Source organism: Malaclemys terrapin, chromosome 9 (assembly GCF_027887155.1).
Source record: "Malaclemys terrapin pileata isolate rMalTer1 chromosome 9, rMalTer1.hap1, whole genome shotgun sequence".
NCBI lineage: Eukaryota > Metazoa > Chordata > Testudines > Emydidae > Malaclemys > Malaclemys terrapin.
In genome coordinates this window covers 64,115,001-64,132,860 of record NC_071513.1, presented here as the reverse complement: position 1 = coordinate 64,132,860, position 17,860 = coordinate 64,115,001, and the positions used below count along the sequence as shown (strand labels likewise).

Below are 17,860 nucleotides of genomic sequence, written 5' to 3'. Positions count from 1 at the left end.
TCCAGTAGAAGGATGTGTGCACCTTCCCCACCAGGGGGAACCAAGAGGCATCTGGAAAGCAGCACTCCTGCACATATCTTCATTGAAGCACTCTTTACAGCTCCAAACAGGGAGGAGGGGATTGATATTCTCACAACAAATTTCAAACTCCCATCCACTGGCTGCTGGAGAAGCACTGCCCTGAGCAGGGCAGGCTCATTCTGAGAAGATGTTTACTTTGTTTCTATGCTGATGCCATTCATGTATGAAGAGCCAGCATCTGTTATTGAAATAGGTACAATAAGCATTGTGTGGTCTAGTTTTGCCCACTCGCCCTCATCATTCACTTTTGCTGAGTTTCTTTCTCTTCCCACTGCCAGCCACCTGCTCCCTTCCTTCCTTCCTCTGCTGTTTGTCTTCTGGAGAAGACAATTAGCATCTCTTGAGCAAGTCCTGGTACGAATGCCACAACACCATCAAGAGGTCATGGAAAATCTGTTGAGGGATAGAGCATGCTAGTGGCCATCTGGTTTCTGGGGTGCAGTCTGTAGAGTTTAGTAAGGAAACTGGTGCTTGTACTCCAATAGGAAGATATTAGTCAGAAAAAGCTGCCGTTACAAGCATACAGAATGGAGTAGAAAGCTCTCTGGTACTTCTGCTTTTCATATAGAACTCAAGTGGTTATGTCACTGTTCACAAACCGGCAGTCCTTCAGTGACATATTATAGAACCATATCTATCAAGCATTCTTGTCACAATACTGTATTAAAATCCATAACAAAAGGCAAATGTCACCGTGAGAGAATCTTTTTTAACGGTGCCCAAACCCTGCTCTCTCCTTAGCTTGGCCCCAATTTGTCTGATCCAGGCAATTCCAGCTCACACGGAGGATGGGACCCCCCTGATTAGCCTGCCCGCCCTGTCAATCAGGCTAACCCGGAGCATTGGCCTCTCTCCATTGTCCCTGGGGACTGTCAGTCTCAGGGTCCTGATTTCCCATCGACCCTTCCCTTTTCTTTTGGCACTGGGAGTTAGCCAACCAAAACACCCCCATTGAATGTTAGTAAGGGGGCAACAGTCCCCTTACACATGTAAAAAACAGGGTGTTTTCCCCCCTTAACTGTCGATTCTGCAGTCCATCTAAGCTCTGAAAATCATCTGGGCTTCTTTCCTTTTAAAGCATCTTCACCAGTACTAAAGGAAATGCAGGTCAAATTAACTCTTATTTACACCTATGAAATCTTTGTCTCTAGTGATGTCCTCAGTGACATTGTGCATCCCTGGGTAGATCTGGACAGGTGCAACTGATTGGAACCTAATAAACAACTACCGGTTTGAGATGGGTGAAGTAATATCTTTTATTGGACCAACTTCTTTGATCAAACCAGCAGACACAGGGGGCACCGTTGTAGTCTTCAACGGTGATTGTGTTAATGAAGCCAACTAACAACTCTCCAATTCACCTACTATAAAGAACTCAAAGACAACTCCACACCACAATTTACATGGGAATTTAAGGATATCATCAAATCCTTCCCCAAACAACTCCAAGAGAAACTCTACAAACTTATCTCCCACAAACTCTCCAGGGATCCTCTGCATGCTTTCCTGGATACACAAACAAGAGAGCCAAGTCTGGCCCATCATATCTGGCCATGGCACTCTTCCTGAAGGAATACCAGGACTCATAGAAACCATCGTCAAACCACTCACCACACAAAGGGCCAGCTTCCTTCAGAGCACAACAGTCTTCCTCCACAAAATCCACCACATCAACAACATCCCCCAGAACACCATCCTTGCCAGCATGGATGTCCCCTCCTTATCTACCAGCACCCCTCACAATGAAGGCATAGCTGCTTGCCTCAAATATTTACAAGACAATGGACAACCCTCAGCTATCCACCCCAAACACATTGCCGAACTCATCCATTTCATCCTCACCCATAACAATTTTACATTCAACAACAACATGCTTTGTCCAAACCATGGGAACAACCATGGGTACTAGGATGGCTTCCCAATACACCTACCTCTTTATGGTCCACCTTGAAGAAGAATTTCTAGACAAATGCACCAAGAAACCAATGATATACCTGAGATATATCAATGATATTTTCATCCTTTGGGCAGATGACTTAAACTACCTCAGATTGCCACCACCGTCCATCTGTTAAACTCTCTGAAACACTCCCACACCAGCATCAACTTCCTGGACATCATGATTGGCTTCAACAATGGAACTCTGCAGATAACTACATACAAGAAATCCATGGATCACCTCACCTACCTTCATAGATCCAATAGCTACTCCAAACACACCAAGAAATTTGTTATCTACAGCCAGGCATTCAGATAACGCAGAATATGCTCTGAGGAGAAAGTCCGGGATATATACCTTAACACTCTCAAAACTGCCTTCACCAAACAAGGACATTCCACCAGAGAAGTAGACCAGATCATGGAATGGGCCACCCAGCTACCCTAAGGGAACCTGCTTCATTATAGAAATAAAACCCCCTCTGACCAATTGTCACCTCCCACCCCACACTGGAACCCATAAAGGGTATTGTCAAACAACTATAACCTATATTCAATTGGGACCCCATCCTAAAGGAAATCTTTCCTGAACCCGCTCTTCTGGCTTTCAAACCACCCTCCAATCTCTTCAAGCTCATCACCAGAAGCAAACTCCCTGCAGACCAGGACACCAACTGAAAGTGGCTCCAGACCCTGCCAGAACAACAGATGCAAAACCTGCAGACATATCTCCACTGCTACAATTATCAACCCCCCTCACAACACCTCTTTCAAGATCCATGGATCCTCCAAATGCCTAACACAACATGTGCACTAAATGCCCCACTAGCAACTATGTGGGTGAAACCAGATAATCACTATGCTCTTGAATGAACTCACATAGGAAAATGATAAAAGACAAAATCCTATCACCTGTAAGTGAAAACTTCTCATAAAGTGACCACTCTCTATCAGTCCTTATCCTCAAACGAAACCTGCACAACACTTTCAAAAGATGATCCTGGGAACTTAAATTCATTACTTGCTAGACACTAGAATCATGGACTGAATAAAGACAGTAGATTTATGACTTATTACAACAATCTGTAACTCAATAACAACCTCACCAACCCACCCTCTTCCTTTCTTCCCTATGACTGGAGAAGTGTTAACAGGCCACTACACCTTGAATGGTCCCTTGAAATATTTGTTAACTACTATGCTCAACAATCTGGTCAATCTGTGTTGCCTCTGCAGGACTAATGGGAATAAATTGCAATAAACTGTTTTTGCCACTAAAAGGAACAGATACGACTCTAAACAGGTATGTTGAGCAGGAAGGTGTCATATTTACATGCACTTCTCAGAGCAGAACTGTAAGTATAATCTAGTAGAAATTCATCAGGAAAGTTGGCACTACAGGAGAAATTCATAGGAGAGAACAAATTCCACTTGAAACTCCCTGAGTTTTCTCTTGTAAAGTTTCCTCTGCATTCTCCCTTGTAGGTGATGGATTTTCGATCTTTAAGAAGGATGTGGCTTGGAAACCCAGTGGAATTCAGGCTTTTCGGGGCAACCAGTCTTCATCCCTGGGATTCTTCAAGGAAGGGGAATTAATGCTACGTAGAGTACACAGAATTAATTTGTATGCTTGACACAGCATTACTTCTTAAGGGGATTTCCACTAGGGTAGGCTTCAGTCTAAGGAGACCTAGCTCTGTGATCTCACATCCCAGAATAACCCCGCTGGAAGTGCAGAGCCTTGAAATTCAGGAAGCAGCCTCTGGACAGTTTATGATGAGAAATTAAAATATTACTTGAAAAAGCCTCAGTAGTGTGAAAAGGAACCTGACACTTTTCATGATGGGACGTTAATTGCCCCTGCCCTGCTCCCTCTTGGCATCAAAATTGTAACACTGTGAGAATGGCGATATCTCCTGACATCCACTACAAAGCCCATCAAAGCTCTTAGAAAGGAGCATTTCTCGTGACAGATTTGAGAGAGAGATTTTAAAACTTGTGGAAAAAAAAATAGGGAAATATTGAGAAGGAGTTCAAGCAGTGATTGATTAAAAATTACTTTCTTAGGTTAAACCTTGTGTATCAGGGACTTTTTGAAGGGAGAGGAACTAGGGAATGTAACCTGCTGTTCTCCCATTTAACAAGAACTACACCTCTACCCCGATATAACGCGACCCGATATAACACGAATTCGGATATAACACGGTAAAGTAGCGCTCCGGGGGGGGGGGGGGGGGGCGGCTGCACACTCCGGTGGATCAAAGCAAGTTCGATATAACGCGGTTTCACCTATAACGCGGTAAGATATTTTTGGCTCCTGAGGACAGTGTTATATCGGGGTAGAGGAGTATTTTTCATAACCAAGGAGAGAGGCAATATGATTTTGCAAACAAGGGCTTATATGTACTTAAGCAATGTCTAAACATTTCAGTAACATATTGACATATATAACATATTAGTCAACTAGTGTAATTTCAGTTGGGATGGGATTGGGGGTGTAAGATTTCATATTCTCCCCCAGGAACATTTTGTGTTGAACATTCCTGTCATTTAATGCAATCTGGTTTATTCCAAAAGCAGAAAAGTTATCCTTCAGAAGTATTGTTATGAGCCACAGGGATGGTATCTCTGGCAAAGGTGATTAACAATATCCAGAGAGGGTGTGAACTCCATCAGAGACAGGGAAACCATCTCAACCTTGCCTTCAGCCTGGTGTAGAATTTTAACAAAAGGCTCCTATGAACTGCCTCCAATACATCAGTGTGTTCAAGCAGGAGGGAGATACTTTTGATTGTAAATACTTAAATACTTTAGATTGTAAATTTAAATTGATCCAGTTTTCTTTCTGTAATATAAGTAGGGTATTATTCCCAAAAACTCTTTCAGCAAACCATCCCTATTCAGCAAAACACTTGAGCATCTGCTTAAACCCCAATGATCTTAATGAGATTTAAGCACCTGCTTAATGCTTTGCTGAATTGGGACCAAAGTAAACAGCTACGTTGTAAGAAAGACAAATGCAGCTCCACTGCTGGTGTGAAGAATGTTACAGCAGTACATGGAAGATGTGAGGGGGATAGATTGAAAAGTGTGAAGCTAAATTGGCATCAGTCTATTTGCATTCTGTATCCACTCTCAGAATCCAGACTGTCATTGTGTGATTCACCTATCATATGATTTGTTTAGCTGGCAAAGCCACTATAAAAATAGAACCAGCAGCATTTGTGTGGTTGTTCAATTTAAAAGGAGGATGATTCACATAAATAAGACTTTCAAATTTGTTATGATAGATTGCTAGGGAGAGTGGGTGAGAGAAACAGTTTAATGAGTAATTGGGAACACAGGACAATCTAAAAATAGATGCAAAAGAAAGCTTGAAACCATTGAGGCTGGTGTATTTTTTTTTTTTTTTACTTTTTTCCCCCCTCTTTAAGCTCTTAAATTAATTTTTTGATGTCCCTCAAACAGACTTCAAAATTAACAATGTTGGTAATCTAGTTCTAAAAGTCAAGATGATGCAGATATATTTCAAAGAGCTAGTTTAAAAGAGAATTCTTGGAAGTAATGCATGTCTCTGTGATTCAGTGTGACTAACAATGTCTAATAACAAATGTCTATGTGTCAAATGACACATGTACCGACAATTTAGGGATATGCCCAGAACCTCTGTTGCATTGTTTACCATGAACAGTGATTATAATTTTGTAGATGCTGCTCTGAAATGTATTTGAACACTATCTTTTTGAGATTAGGGTTTGGAAGAAATGGTGTTAATCCCAAATAGTGAGAATTTAACCCCATTATATACTGACCAGAAAGTAGTATTTTTTGGTGGCATGCCAGAGTTATTGACAAATGAAATTTGAAGAAAAAACATTTAAACACTTAGTTTTATCTACAGATGCCTTCTTGTGCTGAGTGTACTCCTCTTCCACAGAAACCAGTGGGACTTGGTTTGTTGGATCAGGTCCCATGGCCATAAGACCAATTCTGTAGTAAAAGTTTCTATGATAAGAATAGATTCTCATAAGTCCTAAGAAGCTTGTTTACACCCTACGTATTTTAAGTCAAAAATATAAATACTTTAAAAATGCCTAAGTGCAAGTTTTATCACTTTCTATTATTTTTTCTTCTTTAAAAGACACTCTCATTATAATTTTGAATTTCTTGGCTTTTGAGAGTGTCACAATTCAGATTCTAATGGGAATCACATGAACTAATAGCCCTTTTGTACTTAAGAATTGGTATTGTTAGTGAAATTATACAGTATATTTCCATTGTTATACTTTTGTGTTTCTTGTTAACTATATAGATCAGGATTTCATATAATTAAGGCCCCTTATTTCTGGTTTTTATTTCATTTAGAATTTCTTATGTGTTAATTAGTGTTTATTATAAAACTTGAAAAACAGGTGAAAATTATTGGAAAAAATTATCAAAGTATTCTGGGTAATTATCAGAAATATAATGCTGTGGGTTTTTTTTTATTTTCTTTTAACAACAGTTTAATAACACTTTTCTGCTATTACCCTGGATATAAGGGGCTTCAATGTAAATTCCAAAAGTCCTGGGTAGTGTAGGCTCACAGCAATTTTTTCAGTGTCTATTTTTTCCACCCAAGGCTCATTCTCCTGCAGTCTTGCATTTAGAAATATTCGGTCCACATCAGCTGAGACATCAGTCTGACATCGAGGGCGGGGAAAGCAGCACAACTCAAAGTTGGGAAGTCATAGAATCATAGAATATCAGGGTTGGAAGGGACCTCAGGAGGTCATCTAGTCCAACCCCCTGCTCGAAGCAGGACCAATCCCCAACTAAATCATCCCAGCCAGGGCTTTGTCAAGCCGGGCCTTAAAAACCTCCAAGGAAGGAGATTCCACCACCTCCCTAGGTAACTCATTCCAGTGCTTCACCACCCTCCTAGTGAAATAGTGTTTCCTAATATCCAACCTAGACCTCCCCCACTGCAACTTGAGACCATTGCTCCTTGTTCTGTCATCTGCCACCACTGAGAACAGCCAAGCTCCATCCTCTTTGGAACCCCACTTCAGGTAGTTGAAAGCAGCTATCAAATCCCCCCTCATTCTTCTCTTCTGGAGACTAAACAATCCCAGTTCCCTCAGTCTCTCCTCATAAATCATGTGCTCCAGACCCCTAATCATTTTTGTTGCCCTCCACTGTACTCTTTCCAATTTTTCCACATCCTTCTTGTAGTGTGGGGCCCAAAACTGGACACAGTACCCCAGATAAGGCCTCACTAATGTTGAATAAAGGGGAACGATCATGTTCCTCGATCTGCTGGCAATGCCCCTACTTATACAGCCCCAAATGCCGTTAGCCTTCTTGGCAACAAGGGCACACTGTTGACTCATATCCAGCTTCTTGTCCACTGTGACCCCTAGGTCCTTTTCTGCAGAACTGCTACCTAGCCATTCGGTCCCTAGTCTGTAGCAGTGCATAGGATTCTTCTGTTCTAAGTGCAGGACTCTGCACTTGTCCTTGTTGAACCTCATCAGGTTTTTTTTTTTTTTTTTTGGCCCAATCCTCTAATTTGTCTAGGTCCCTCTGTATCCGATCCCTACCCTCCAGTGTATCTACCATGCCTCCCAGTTTAGTGTCATCTGCAAACTTGCTGAGAGTGCAGTCCATACCATCCTCCAGATCATTAATAAAGATATTAAACAAAACCGGCCCCAGGACCGACCCTTGGGGCACTCCGCTTGAAACCGGCTGCCAACTAGACATGGAGCCATTGATCACTACCTGTTGAGCCCGACGATCTAGCCAGCTTTCTATCCACCTTACAGTCCATTCATCCAGCCCATACTTCTTTAACTTGGCGGCAAGAATACTGTGGGAGACCATATCAAAAGCTTTGCTCAAGTCAAGGAATAACACATCCACTGCTTTCCCCTCATCCACAGAGCCAGTTATCTCATCATAGAAGGCAATTAGGTTAGTCAGGCACGACTTGCCCTTGGTGAATCCATGCTGACTATTCCTGATCACTTTCCTCTCCTCTAAGTGTTTCATAATTGATTCCTTGAGGACCTGCTGCATGAATTTTCTAGGGATTGAGGTGAGGCTGACTGGCCTGTAGTTCCCTGGATCCTCCTTCTTCCCTTTTTTAAAGATGGGCACTACATTAGCCTTTTTCCAGTCATCCGGGACCTCCCCCCGATCGCCATGAGTTTTCAAAGATGATGGCCTATGACTCTGCAATCACATCTGCCAGCTCCTTTAGCACCCTCGGATGCAGCGCATCCGACCCCATGGATCTGTGTTCATCCAGTTTTTCTAAATAGTCCCGAACCATTTCTTTCTCCACGGAGGTCTGGGCACCTCCTCCCCATACTGTGCTGCCCAATCCAGCAGTCTGGGAACTGACCTTGTTTGTGAAGACAGAGGCAAAAAAAGCATTGAGTACATTAGCTTTTTCCACATCCTCTGTCACTAGGTTGCCTCCCTCATTCAGTAAAGGGCCCACACTTTCCTTGACTTTCTTCTTGTTGCTAACATACCTGAAGAAACCCTTCGTGTTGCTCTTAACATCTCTTGCTAGCTGCAACTCCAAGTCAGTTCAATGGATTTTTCCAAAATTTAAATGGAGCGATGTCACCGTTGTCTGGAGAAGGCATTATTATGTATGCATGGAATTTGCTTTCCAGTTTGGCCCTTTCTTCATTAGGAGCCACAAAGATGGAAAAGATAAAAATATAGTCTTGACATTCATCAGTAAGGCCACACTTTTGCTATGGAGGTCAAACAGCACAATTACTTTCCAGAATGGTGATCGCTCTTAAAAGATTTAGGAGACCTATTACAAGTGACAATTGTTTTCTATTGCTTTGAGAGTTCTGTATGAAAACTTTGGAAAAGCTTTACAAGTGTTTCTCGCTCTCTGGCAAAATGGAAATGAAAAGATTTGTCTGTTTTTCCTGGAATCTCCCCAGATATGCTTTTGTGACAAAGTTCTTCACAGACGTTGTTGCCTGTGATCTGTGTTAGAGAATGTTGTCTGTTTAAGAACAGAATTCCAATTTTTTCTGCACTTCATATGACGGCTGAAGGGTTTCAATCAGAAATTAGAAGTACTTCATTAATTGTTTTGTTTGAATGCTGATAATTTTCAACCTTTTCTAGTCGTAATGTGAATTAGTGCTTAAATTTTGTGCAGCAAAGACCTCATTTAAGTATTATAGGGCAGAGAAATTCCACGGTGTCTCAGGAAAGGCATCCTCCAGCAACCAAAATGGGTTGGTGTCACCTGAAGGACATGGGAGAGAATAGAAAATGAATAGTACTTGAACACAACCCCCATCCCAAAATCATCCTCTTTCCTGTCTCACAGGAGGGATACAGGGGTAGGAGCTAGGAGACAACAGAGGAAAGCAGAACAGAGGGGAGAAGAAGAGCAGGAGGGTGGGATCTGTGAAGGGGATGGAAATGAAAGAACAGGGAATAATCCTGCCATTGATACTCATGGGGACAGGGATGCCTGGCACTCAAGGAGGGGCATCAGGCAGAGGGGAGGGGGATGAGGGGAAAGTGGATGAGCCCTGGAGTCACACTGAAGGGCTGGGTCCAGGGGTTTTGTTCAGCAGGGAAGTGGACAGGGCCATAAACCCTATGTCCATTAACCAATTTAGTCTCTTAGATTCAAATGCACTTATTGATGTGTAACTTGCACATTACCTCTGAATTTGGTCAAAGTGCCACTCGTTAATCATAAAGACTTCCTCAAACACAAACCTTCCTTTATGTCACCTGAACTGCATGTGATGTACAAAGCCAGAAGGAAACTAAAGATGACTAGGTTAAATTACAGCTATCATAAATATAGACATCACATTAACTCTTCATTTACCGAAGAAAAACTTAACAATTGGATAACTTTTGTCTTCCTGTGATCTGAACTGGTTAATATACTCTACTTTACTAGGATCTAATATAAAAAACCTGCTAGAGGCCAATAAACTACAGTGACTGAAAAGTTCATTATATGTAGGGCCCTTCATTTTCAGTTTTTACCAAAAACCTCCAACAATCCCCAGGTTTTGAAAAACCCAGTATTCAGGTTTTAACCATTTTAACTCAAATTTTGTAAGTGCCAGAACTCCCTGGGCCTGGCTCCCACCATGTACCGTCCCTGCCAGACAGCAAAGCACACGTGTGTTGGTTGGTGGCTGCTGCAGATTTGCTCAGAGAGCCTGGTCCCAGCACCCAAGACTCCTGAACATTGCCACAATTGGCCACTGGGAGCAGAAAGCTGTGCCCAATAAGAACTGGCCCCTATGGCCATGAGTCTTCTCTCTTACACCAGTTTTACCTCTGTGCAAATCCATTATCTTGTGTTGTGGTTATTGCTGACTTACAATGGTGGTATGGGTGACAGGAGAATAAGGCCCTAAGCAGACTGAACAAAGGTGTATGTTACACCAGTTCACACTCATGCAAGGCCAAATTCAGAGATGAGTCTGTCTTTGCAGATTATGGATGTGATTGATTACCTTGTTTATTTACAAAAAGTATATCTTCATTCATATGATTTGATTATTACTCTGTTAACTTTTCACAACACTGAATCACATGAGAAATATTAAATTCTCCATACAATCAAAATGGTCTTAATGAAAAGGCATAGGCTAGAAAACAGATTTAAGGAAGAAAGAAAAGTGTTTTGTTTTAAAATCCTTAAATTGTGTTCTAGTTTCTACTATTAATCTCCTGTCTAGTTTTTGCCCTTTGCTAAGAGTAGTAATAAACCATTAATCTGGGGGATATAAAAAGTGTGTCCCAGCAGAGGAGAGTGTGTTGACAACAGAAAAACATCTTTATATGCTACCTTTTGATAAACTACACTACAGTTTAAATTGAGAACTATTGGACAGTTTAGCTTTGTCATGTTTCCTGAGGTTTTATTTTAATTGACAGCACACGCACTCTTTAATTAATAACTAAACATTATTTTCCAACAATAGACAAGGTGACATAGTAATGAAGAATGATATATGCTGTTGCCATTTGGATAGGAGAATAATGGGCTAGATTCTGCCATCCTCCGCCTTGTCTACACAAGAAAGTTTTACCACTTACACCAATATAGTTTGTAACCCTCCCATATGGGCACTCCTATTCTGGTATAAGAATGAGTTTATTTATATTTATTTATTTATTGTTTAGATTAAACCTCTTCCAAAGTGACATAAATTAAACTGAAAAAATGCACGAATAGAGGAATAAGAATGTCTGCAGGGGGGAATTATACTGGTCTAACTATATTGGTTTAAACTTGCATGTTAGGTTATACCAAAAAAAACTTTCCAGTGTAGACAAGTCCTTATTCGTGTCAGACCTGCCTCAGCAAGGGACATAAACATAAACATAACTTTAAGCACATGAGAAATCTCATTGACTTCAGTGGGGTTACTCCTATCTCAGGGAGTAAGGTACTATTTATTGTAAGAGTGTCAGAAACTGGCCCACTGTAATTGTTATCACAAGCTATTTATTATCCTTTTATAATTGTTTAAAACTCTAACCCTATTACATATTTCAGTCAGTACTATCATTCAATTAATTTTGAAGAATAGCATTTGATTGTCTTATAATACCTTTCACAATCAACATATTCCAGAAGTGATAAGCTAGTTATTGGTAGTACAAATTTATGTAGGCAGATATGGCATCTATTATAGTTTCAGAAATAGCTAACCCATTAGAACCGGTTTTTAGTAATAGAATAAATAAGCTAGCTACGTTTTCAAAATGTGTCATGGGATCTTTAACTTCAATTAGAACAATCAGCAGAAATAACACAAAGGACCTCAGTTTAATATCTCATCCAAAGAATGGAAACTAACAATGCAGCTATTCCTAGTGCTGCACAGGAATGTTGGAACTGAGTACGAGTCCAGGTCACTACATGTGAGCAACTGAATTGAGATAATGGCTGATAGGAAGATTACATAAAAAAATGGGTTAAATGTAAAAGTGAGGTTATACCCTACAATGTCATTCTGTGAACAGGATATTGTAGGGTTCCATGTTTACTCACTCTCAAAGATATCTGTACAAAAGGCCTGATCTGACAAGTTGCTGAGTGGTAACAGGAGTGGAGGGTACGCAGCAACTTGCAGGATCAGGTCCTTAATATGATTATTTTACAAGTAAATATATATCAAGCTTGGCTTCCTTATTTTTTCTCTAGTTTGTGCATCATCACTTGTAGTAATGATTCTGCAGTTGCATCTTAGTTAACAATTCCCTACATGGTGCTTGAATCCAAAAATAATCCAGTTCAATCTCTCTTGGCTGTATTGGCTCTGCAAGGCTAACCAAAAAAAAGGGGGGGGGCAGTAAACACTTATTTTTGTAATGATTTTGGATTCCACTAGCAACGCTGCCCCAGCTATGTTGAACTTCTTGTATGTATTATGATATAGATTTACTGACATAAACAGTAACACATTAACCTATGCATTTAACAAAAACAGCAAACAGAAAATAATGTATAGTTAGTATATACACTCTACATGTAACATAACTGAGTTAGCATAGTGATTGGCACTTTAACTTTGCATTTCCAAATTTTTTATTAGTTTACCTGTACAACCTTAACATTTCATAAGTTTTTTTTTTTTTGCATTTAATTTGCTATGACTTAAAAAATAATCTTTAATTTGCCATAAACATTTAAGTCACATCATATGCTGAAAATGACACCCTTAAACGTGCTTTAAATATTTACAGCAATATATAAGTATTTAAATGACTTGAAATCTTTCAGATGACAGCATGTCTTTAAATCTTTGAGACTGTTTAAAGGCTCATGCCATATGAGATAAAATCTTTTTATCAATTTTGAATTGTGCAATAGTAAAAAATATACACATTCTCCTTTAGAAGAAAAATTTCCACCGCTTTCATTACACAGAGACTTAAGTTGTAGCTGAACTTTGAAATATGGTAAGTGAAAAGCCACTGAAGTATATGTTCACAACCAAGACTGAAAAAAGTGTGTGATAAAGTTATGAGCAATTGAAAGTTGGCTTCTGCACATGTGTAATAGTTTCTGTGAGATCTTTACTGAGATCAAGGTATATCTTATTATTTGTATTATTGAAGCCCCTAGGAGCCCTAGTCATGGTCCAGGATCCCACTGCGCTAGGGGTTGTACAAACACAGAATAGTATCTGTTTTCCCCTTCAAATCAGGGTGTCAATCAGCTCACCCTCACAGCTGCTATCAGTTGTTAGCAGGGGCTTTCAGCTTCCTGGCCTCTCACTGCACCCTGGTTGTCTCTGGTGCTTGGAGACCACCAAGTTTAAAAGGAATCCCCAGGAGCTGAAATGGCTGGTGTGTAGATGGGATTTAACAGAGGAGCCATTTGGAGTTGGAGTTGGCTGGTGTGTAGATGGGATTTAACAGAGGAGCCATTTGGAGTTGGAGAGAAATGTACAAAAAAGCTGTGACTGAGGCCAAAAAACATGACTTTTCCTCAGCCATTTGGAGTCTTTGCACAATCTGATTATTCTGGTCTGCCTCACCCTGTTTGTAATTTCTTCAAATGACTGCTGTGGGGAGTTGTTTTGAGTAGATTATTTATTATTATTATTATTATTATTATGTTATTTGTAAATATTTATATTATGATGGCACCCAAAGGCCCAAAATCTCAGTTCTAGGATGGTCTCTGGCGTTTCTGTTTGAGAGACATTTGCTTTCATAATCAAACAAATTTAGTTTCTGATGGAGGTATCTGTTGTCTTCTCGGTTTCTTGAGGTCCACCACTTGTGGTCCTGATGCCTATTCATATTGGTGTCTCAAAGCAAGTGTGGTAGCCATGGTGTCAATATTGAGAGGCATTACTAACACCTCACTGAGCAAGGAGAGGATGCTGACAATTCTTAAACACACTGAGGTCTAACCCCTCTTCAAGATACTTTCCTTTGATGTGGTAGTACTTGCTATTCAATCCTGCCTGATCTTAAACTTCACCTCCTTTGGAGACGTGGTTGAGAAGGGAGAGCTTGTCAATTCCATGTGCATCTGGACACCACCCCCCTGGCAGATTCCATTCTGGGTTCCAGCATTCCATTGGGACAACACTTGTCATGGTCATGAATTATCTCTTGCAGAGCCGTAACTAGCTATTTTTGCACCCGAGGCAAAAATATAAAATTGTGCCCTCCCCCCCTCCATATAATTTCATAGTAGTTACTTTGTAAAAAAAAAAAAAAAAAAAAAGTAAATAACAAGAATAATAATGATAATAGAACATTTATTTATTTTAATCATAAGATCCCCATACAAAGTCAACTAATACATATAAGGTGTGCATCATAGTGCATCATGAACTGTGGGGGTCGGGACACACAGCCTGGCGCAGGGTCGGGGCTTGCCTCACAGCCGCACACTGGGGTTGGGGTCAGGGCTTGCCTCACAGCCGCACACTGGGGTTGGGGTCGGGGCTCACAGCTCGCAGCCGCGCATCCCTGTCGGGGTCGGAGCTCACAGCCCGGCGCAGTGGTCAGGGCTTGTAGCCCCGCAGCTCCACACAGGGGTCGGGGTCAGGGCTCACAGCCTGGGGTCGGGGCTCGCAGCCCAGCGCAGGGGTTGGGGTCAGGGCTCACAGCCCAGGGTCGGGGCTCGCAACCATGCACTAGGGTCGGGGCTTACAGTCGGGCGCAGGGGCCGGGGCTCACAGTCTGGCGCAGGGGTTGGGGCTTGCAACCGCGCGTCCTGTAGTGGCCGGTTTGTTAAATTTAGAAGCCGGTGCAGAACCGGTTCCTAAAGGGGCGGGCGGGTAGATGGGCAAACTCCAGTCTGCGGGCCACATTTGGCCCGTGGGACCGTCCTGTCTGGCCCACCTGAGCTCCCAGCTGGGGAGGCTCATAGACTCTAAGGTCAGAAGGGGCCATTATGATCATCTAGTCTGACCTCCCGCATGATGCGGGTCACAAAAGCTGATCCACCCACTCCTGGAAGAATTCTCTCCCTTGACTCAGCTGTTGAAGTCCCCAAATCATGATTTAAAGACTTCAAATCGCTGAGAATCCTCCAGCAAGCGACCCCTGCCCCATGCTACGGAGGAAGGCGAAAAACCTCCAGGGCCTCTGCCAATCTACCCTGGAGGAAAATTCCTTCCCGACCCCAAATATGGCAATCAGCTGAACCCCGAGCATGCGGGCAAGATTCTCTAGCCAGACCCTCTGGAAAAAGTTCTCTGTAGTACTGCTCCCCTCCCCCCCCCAGCAGAGCCGCTGGAGCCATGGGGGAAGCAGGGGGGCTCCAGCGGCTATTTAAAGGACTGGGGCGGCAGAGGCAGCTGGAGCCCCCCCACTACCCCAGGGCTCCAGGGCTATTTAAAGGGCCCGGGGCTCCCCTGCTTCTACCTGCTGGAGCTCCGGCCCTTTAAATAGCCCTTGGAGTTCTGTCCCCCCGTCCCCCCCCGCTACCCCAGGGCTCTGGACCCGTACTCACCACACAGTTCCCTACCGGGTCTTCAGTGGCACTTTGGCGGTGGGTCCTTCACTCGCCCCGGGTGAAGGACCTGCCACCGAAATGCTGCTGAAAACACGGAGCGAGTGAAGACCCCCCCCCCCCCCCCCCCGGCACCGAAATGCCACCGAGGACCTGGTAGGCAACCGGTTCTTAGGATTTTGGGAGCTCAACACTGCGTGCATCCCTGTCGGGGTCAGAGCTCACAGCCTGGCGCAGCAGTTGGGGCTCGTAGCCCCACAGCTCCACACAGGGGGTGGGGCTCGCAGCCATGCGTCGCGGTCGGGGCTCACAGCCAGGCGGGGGGCTCAGGCCTTGCAACTTGCAGCCGGGGTTGGGGCTCACTACCCCCCCGTAACTGGGTTGCGACCCCCAGTTTGAGAACCAATGCTTTATAATTACTGTAGGGTGTATTCTGTTTATTTTCCATTTACATTGTGCATTTGTCATGACGCAATGTGCATATTATGTGATTATAATTTTTCATAAAATAATAAGAATTAAAAAACTTAATTTGTCTTTTTCTGTGCCCCTCAGCTTTGTGCGCCTGAGGCAAGTGCCTCACTCGCCTCACCCTTGTTACGGCACTGATCGTTTGTTAATTTGAGGTCAACTGGCATTTATTCTCATGCTGGACCTCTCAACAGATTTTGATTCCACTGATCATGGGTTGCTGCTTAGGCTGACTAGTGATACTGATGATCTGCCAGGAACTGCTCTGCAGTTGTTCCTTTCATACCTAGAAAACATAGTGTTCCCTTCCATCCTTCCTGTATTTCTCTCCCTTTTCCTCCCTCCCTTCTCAATATTGTCTTGCCCTTCCTTCCTTTTCCTACTATTCGTGTGCTTCTATTACATCATCTCCTTCCCCCCTTGCCCTATTCCCAAATTTATATTTTAAAAAACAACAAAAAAAAGTTTTTTAAAAAACATATGTAGTTAACATCACATAGCCACTTATCACTGACTACGGCTTGTGTGCGTGATTCCTTTTCCTTCACTCTTCATCTGATTTGTCTATTTAGTTTGTAAGCTCTTAAGGGAAGCTTCAATCTTCTAATATGTTTGTAGGGTGCCTACATCTGATTGAGGCTTCTGGAATATAAAAATAATAATAATCCGTGATAGGCAATTGTTTGCCTTCACCAAAAGATTTGAATTGGCATCTCTGTCAAATGATTGCTGCCTAGTTGGACAGTATCAGCATGGATATATGCCTCAGTCCAGGATGGCGGCATTCAGGAGGCATCTACTCTCTGCCCTTAATTCCAGATTAGAAATTTAGATGCTTTAGGCTGTTTTAAAAGCTTTAGGAGCTATTGGTTGATAGTCTGATATTTCTGGTGGACTGCAGCTGGCATGAGAGGTCAAGGACTCTGGGGAGAGGCAATCTCTCGAGTTGCATGGGCTGATTCCACTGAGAGCTTGAATATGAAGCTGGAGACCTTAAATTGGACTCTTTATTCAATTGCAAGCCAGCTGAGTGACTGGAGCACCAGAATGACATACACATAGCAACCTGAGCTGCTGAGCGTTTTGTTACAGCTGGAGTAGTCTGAATTTCCTGTCTCCTTTGCAGATACTGTAAATTCTCAACAACGATGTTGCATTAACAGTAAATTTTTGCAGTGAATTTTGTAAATGTTAAATAACTTGATATAGCAAAGCATTATTGACAACTTCTTGCTGCAGGCTCTGGCTTCGTTAGCCAAGCTGTATATCCGTTTTGTCTGACATCTGCATTTTCAGTCTGATGTCACTCAGCCCATTATTTGCCATTGCCTCCCCCTTCATTGTATTAGCTGTGAGAAACAAAGAGAAGCTTATAATAGGGACACATGGTAGTGCAAGGGTAATAAGAGACCAGCACATAAGTATACCTTCTAAATTAACATTTTGCTTTAAAAAAAAAAATCAGTGTTCTACTGGTTGCCAAGTTTCCCTTTTCATATCCATTAGCATTTTAACTGTACACTATGAAACTCATAATGGCCATGGCCAGTGCTGATATCATATTGTTTTAAAATGATCATTCAGAAGGAAATAATCCAGTATGATCTCTTTTGTTTATAGGCTGTGTTCTGTGTTGAATTTGATGTAATAGCCTCCTACCCATATCCAGCTACTTCTTTATCACATCATTTACAAACTGTTGCAATATTCCATGTGTTGCAATATTTTGACCTCATACACAGAATTCTTCTGTAGGTTTCACGAATATCCTCTCTTCACATACTGAAGTCACTAGGAGCTGCCAGTACCTATCACCACTTTTTATTTTAGGAGCTAAATATGGTTTTTGGCACCTAAATTCAGGCATCCATGTTTGGAAAACGT

At 42.2% G+C, this 17,860-nt stretch overlaps 1 protein-coding gene and 1 long non-coding RNA gene across 5 annotated transcripts in view; one reads left to right on the top strand and one right to left on the bottom strand.

Annotated features, from left to right (window-relative positions):
* PIK3CB (phosphatidylinositol-4,5-bisphosphate 3-kinase catalytic subunit beta) overlaps nucleotides 1-17,860 on the top strand; it is a 210,790-nt gene that overhangs the window by 24,439 nt on the left and 168,491 nt on the right. The window lies entirely within an intron of this gene.
* Nucleotides 16,966-17,860, bottom strand: part of LOC128843382 (uncharacterized) — a 6,658-nt gene continuing 5,763 nt past the window's right edge. For all 3 annotated transcript variants that reach the window (XR_008446246.1, XR_008446244.1, XR_008446245.1), the window contains exon 4: nucleotides 16,966-17,860. This exon is cut by the window's right edge. This is a non-coding gene — a long non-coding RNA (uncharacterized LOC128843382).